At 38.6% G+C, this 6,000-nt stretch overlaps 1 pseudogene; it reads left to right on the top strand.

The window, feature by feature from the left end:
* Window positions 1-449: 449 nt before the first annotated feature.
* On the top strand, window positions 450-1,382 carry LOC123782714 (olfactory receptor 52N1-like; annotated as a pseudogene).
* Window positions 1,383-6,000: the final 4,618 nt, after the last annotated feature.

Here is a 6,000-nt window from a genome sequence, read left to right as displayed (position 1 = left end):
CCTAATGTTCACTATTTGATGCTTTCTCATTGGTCTAAGAATGTACTAATGCTTAGTTAGGAACAGAGTTTGAGGGCTTAGGGGACTTAGTATGGAAAATTTATATAAATATAAATATATAAATATATTTATATATAATATATATTTATATATAAATATATATATCTTCATGGCAAAGAGCAAGAATCCTGGCTTCAAGATTTATAATCAATGAAACCACACTAACATCAGTTCCTCATCTATAATACAATAATAATACTTACCCTTATTTAATACAATAAATAACCTCTCATGAGGTAATTAAGATAATTGAGATGATATATGCAAAAATGTTGTAATATTAACTAATGCACTGTAAGCAATCAATATACATTTGCCTAAACTTCTTTTCAGAGAGACATCAAAGCTGACATCAAAGTTGAAGAAGGCAACATACCCTCTAACTTGTCATCATGCATGATTACAACTATACTAGACTGACTCTGTCATCGTTCATATTGAACGGAGCACCTGGACTAGCAAGTGCTCATATCTGGATCTCTCTCCCATTTTGTTTCATGTACATTGTTACTATACTGGGGAATTTGGGCTCCACTATCTCATTCATCTGGAGGAGGCCCTACACCAGCTCATGTATTATTTCTTGGCCTTACTCTCCTTCCCTGACATTGTTCAGTGTGTACCTCAAATGCTGTGTAAGTTCTGGTTTGATCTCAAAGATATCAGCTTCAATGCTTGCCTGGTCCAGATGTGCTTTCTCCACACTATCACAGGGATGGAGTCTGGGGTGCTCATGCTCACGGCCCTGGACTGATATGTGGCCATCTGTTACCCTCTACACTAGGCCACTATCCTCTCCAATTCTATCATTGCCAAGGCTGGGCTTCTCACCTTCCTTCCAGGTGTGATACTCATCATTCCTTTTTACTCATGAAACATCTGCCCTATTGCAAGGGTAATATAATCTCCCAACCTGCTGTGACCACATGTCTGTAGCCAATTTATCCTGTGGCAATATCAAGGTCAATGCCATCTACAGTCTGACGGTTGCCCTCCTGACTGGGGGCTTTGACGTCCTGTGCATCACAGTCTCCTACACCATGATCCTCTGGGCAGTGGTCAGCCTCTCCCCAGCGGAGGCTTGGCAAAAGGCCTTCAGCACCTAAACTGCCCAAATCTGTGCTATAGTCATCATCTGCGTCCCAGTCTTCTTCACTTTTTTTACCCACCATTTTTGGGGTCATACAATCCCCCACAACTTTCACATTTTTCTGGCTAACCTACACCTGCTTCTGCCACCCATCCTGGATCCTATTGTCTATGGGACAAAGACTAAACGCAAGAAGAGATGCTCAAACTTTTCCTTAGCAAAAGACCACTGAAGAAAGAGATAAAAGTAAACCCCATCATTATGGAGGAAGATGTTCTCATAGATGAAGAAGGCATCCATACCAGACAGATAGTGGATATGTGATTTGACAGCGACTAACCAATCTTCTTTTTCTAAAAAATTAATTTAGAGATTTTATTTATTTATTTGAGAGAGAGAGAGAGAGAGCACAGTGAGGGGGAGGGGAAGAAGGAGGGGGAGAGGCAGGTTCCCCACTGAGCAGGAAGCCCAATGTGGGGCTTGATCCCAGGACTCTGGGATCATGACCTACGCTGAAGGTAGACAATTAACCGACGGAGCCACTCAGGCGCCTGGCCAATCTTCTTCTTAATGGATCATTCTTATACTTTTCTGAACCTTGTATATCAACTTGAAAACTTTTCTTTAAAAAGGACCTACAAACCAATTTAATTAAATCCAATAAAACTAATGCTAATGCCTTTGTGTTATTTGCATGATACTGAATTTGATGCCACTTGAGAGTAATACAGTAAGACAGAGTTTTGTCTCTGAAGAACTTTCCAGCTAGTAGGTAATATTGAAAAAAGGGACCATACCAGTTATTCAAAAACACGGATAATTTCTAGTAAAAGCACTTTCCCTAGAACTCCATAGATTTTTGTTAAACTAGAAAATGTATTTTCCATCAAGGAATAAACATGCAATGCTGCCCATTCATTTGTTTATTCATACATACCACAAACATATTTTGAGCGCCTACCTTCTTAGGAAATTGCAGTACAAACACCGATAAAAATGGGCTTTGCTACTTACGTATACACACATGAAACCATCATTACCTTGATTACAATGACATTAATTAGCATATTCATCACCTTTAAAATTTCCTTTTACATCTTTGTGATCCAACCATCGCCTAAACCTGACTGCACTGACATGCTTTCTGTCACTATAGATTAGCTCTATAAAATCCTGGAATTTCATATAAATGAAATATTACTGAATGTCATCTTTTTAGTCTGGCTGCTTCCATGACCATTTTGAGTTTCATCAAATCATTGTTGTGCTAATCACACATACGGTTTTCTTGCTGAGTAGTATTCCATTTTATGGATGTACCAAAATTTGTTTATCCATTTATCTGTTGTTGGGCATTTCCTTTATTTCCAGCTTTTGTATATCACAAACAAAGCTGTTACGGGCATTCATGTGCAAGTCTTTGACCAAGCATATACTTTCATCTCTTGAGTAAAAGCCTAGGAGTGGTAGCAGATATACATAAAGCCTTCCTAAGAAACTGACAAAATTATTTTGATAATAGTTGCATTTTACATTCTCACAAGCAGTGCATAAAAGTTCTACTTGTTCCACACCCTCACAAACATTTAGTATGGTCAGTCTTTTAAATTTTAGTCATTTTAGCAAGAGTCTATTGGTATCTTAGTGTGTCTTTAAGTTACATTTACCTAATGACTGAAGATGTGGAGCATGTTTACCTTGCTTATTTGTCACCTGTATATGCAGAAAATGTGTGAGATAAGAAATGTTTACTGTTTTAAGCTGCTGAATCCTGGGGTAATTGAACTATATTTTTCCTCTTTTTGAAAAAATTGAAGAGGCTATTGTTAACAATACGGCATTGTGTACTTAAACATTTGCTAGGAGGGGACAGTAAATCTCACATCAAATGTTCTAAATGAGGAAAACATAAATACTAAGTAAAGAAGGCAGGAGGAAACTTTTGGAAGTGATGGATTTTTATTTTATTTGTTATTTTATTTTATTTTTTGAGAAAGAGCATGAACAGAGGGCAGGGGCAGAGGGAGAAGGAGAGAGAGAATCTTAAGCAGGCTCCACACTCAGCGTGGAGCCTGACACAGGGCTTGATCTCACAGCCCTGAGATCTTGACCTGAGCCAAAATCACGAGACAGGTGCTCAAATGACTGAGCCACCCAGGGGCCCCAGAAGCGATGAATATGTTTATGTCATTGATTGTGGTGATGGTTTCACAGGTGTATATTTATTCCCAGACTCACTGTCATATACATTAAATACGTATGTCTTTTTTAAGTCAGTCGTACTTCAATTAAAAGGTTAAAAAAAAGAAAACATAAACTAATTAAAAAGAAATTCTCACAGGGGAGTTTATAAAGTGTACTTCCTATCACTGACTTCTAGTCTCCAGATCTCTCGCCAGAAAAAAATGTCCAATACCAGTTTCTTGTGATTCCTTCGAGACAATTTATGCACGTCTCTTCATTTCCTTTGAAAGCCACATAGCATCACATTATATTGATACACAGTAATTAAATGTAAGTAGTTCTCAGTTGATAATCATGTACATTATCATCTTTACAGAAAAATGATAAAATATGAAGTCATTAATGTTTAAGTGGTTAATTTCTTATCAAATAAACAGAAAAATAAAAAGTTTTTGAACACAGAGACTTTAGCACCAAGTACAGAACTCATTAAAGAGAAAGAAAATCACTCTAATAGCATTATTTTTTGTTTACTAGAACAATTCGTAGAACATATCAGGTGCTCAATAAATATTTGTTGGAAGGATGGGGATGTGTGCATGCATGGATACATGGATGTTTGGATGGACAACTGCCTGTCTATAAAATGGGAGTTCATTCACCAGCTGGAAAGTCAAATAGACTGAAACCAGAAGAAGTGTTAGAAGACTTTGTCTGCATCATAGATAGTACAGATAAAGTGGGAATTAAGGAAGTTTGAGATCTATAATGAAATAGAGTTTAAAGTAAGGTTTAATTGAAGGATTCTCTCCATGCATGCATTCCAGAAATACAGTTGGCCTCTAACACATTGCCATGGAAAACAGTCACTGTTCGGTGCTCAAGCTTGTTCATATTGGTGGTATTCCAAGAGGCAGATCAGGGCACTTGTCAGCCATGTTGTCATCAGCAACAAGGCTTGGCTGCAAGCCCTTGGGTGATGCCAGAGAAGTGTTGATTCTCATCCCCTGATACTGAATGGCAGAAAGGGGTGACTGGTCAAGTCTCTCACATAACATACTGCTGAATCAGCATTATTTGGCCTCCAGCCTCCTAATCGCTCTAGTTATTATTCTCCCAAATAGTGTGAGCTGGTAAAATAAAGTTAGAAGCCAGTTGTCTATCCCATCTTATTATCTTGGATCCTAGTCTCTGATTGGTGATTTAATGTAACTTAGGGTCCCACTGCCCAAGGGTCAGGGTTCTTTTCCTAGAGTCCGACATCTGACCCCACAGAGTATCTCATACTACTCTAGAACACATTAATAAGGAAAAAATCCATGCTTGTGCTACTACTCCTTTCTCCCTAAGTGCCTTAAATAATTTGTTTTCCCCTAAAGGCCTGGTCAGTGTCTGACACAGTGAGCTACGCATCTGGTCAGTCAACTGTGTGCCTTCTGGAAATGAGCCAAGTGAATGGAGATTAGAGAGCCCCTTTAGAGGTAGGAACGGTCTGCTTAAAGTGGCAGTAATAGTCAAAGTTAAGGAATGGAATGGGGAGGATGGTCATCAAATATTTATGGTGACTTGTTTTCCAATACGTGCAATTTTGCAGGGGTGAATCTCTCATAAACAGAGACAGTATTCCAAAATTGTTTTATTATTTTTTAATGGCTCTGACGGGACCTAACCAAGATGTCATAGATTTATTGAGGGACAGGCTAAACTAGCATCTTGATGTGGGAAAAGGAGATAAGTTTCATTGTGTAGAAGAAAATACAATTAAAAAATCCAAATGCATCGTAGAGACTTCTCATGAAATCTCCTTGTATCTCTATGTCATAGCAAGGTGAAACAAACAAATGAATTCCTTGAGTCTCATCCTGAGACTGAGAGGGTCACTCAGCACTCCATTGCTGGGCTGCTATTTGTCCTCATTAAATGGGAACAAGGAGAGAGGCTTACTGTGTATGGTACCTCTATGGTACTGTGATTTCCCATCTTCTTCCTCCCATCATGTAGTTCATAATTGCAAGGGAAATCAGGTAATTTCACTGAATTAACAGGTGAGCTTCCCTGTTTCAGGGGACAGATGTGATGAGATTTATTGTGTTCCCAACTCTGTTTTATGGCAAAAACATTGGATTGTAAGGGCTTGCTCTATGATTGTCAAAGGGATTGCTCTATGATTGTCAAAGAGTTTGGAGCTCATGCCCTCACTCATCACTTAGGTCATGGCACACAGAGGATATTAACGAAGAATGTGAACCATCTGGAAGATGAGGGCAATGAGATTATAAAACTGTACTCCATCCCTGAGAGATTAGAATTGTCAAGCAGTTATTCCACAGATATGACCTTGGGGAAATCACATGCCAAAGATCCTCCTAGGACCCCAGAGTTATCTGATGACTTGAATGACAAATCAGAGATACTGACTTCCAAATATAGATTCCACTGAATACCAGTTTAAGCACTGCAAAGATAACTCACTACCATTAAGATATCCAAACCTTATTTAATTGTTATGTCACGCCTTATATCTTCCACAGGTCTTGGAGCAGAAACCTCTGAAAAGGTTGATACAAAGACAAATTGTGTGTGCCCAGTGCCTGCTTCCCCTGAAGAATTAAATGAACCACTTGCACCATGACATAAACACCCTGAATAAAGTGCCTTATAAACTG

Source organism: Ursus americanus, chromosome 16 (genome assembly GCF_024610735.1).
Source record: "Ursus americanus isolate L20-20 chromosome 16, mUrsAme1.1.p, whole genome shotgun sequence".
In the NCBI taxonomy this organism is placed as follows: Eukaryota; Metazoa; Chordata; class Mammalia; order Carnivora; family Ursidae; genus Ursus; species Ursus americanus.
Note: the sequence above shows the minus strand (reverse complement) of the source record. Positions and strands in the feature narration are given on the sequence as shown.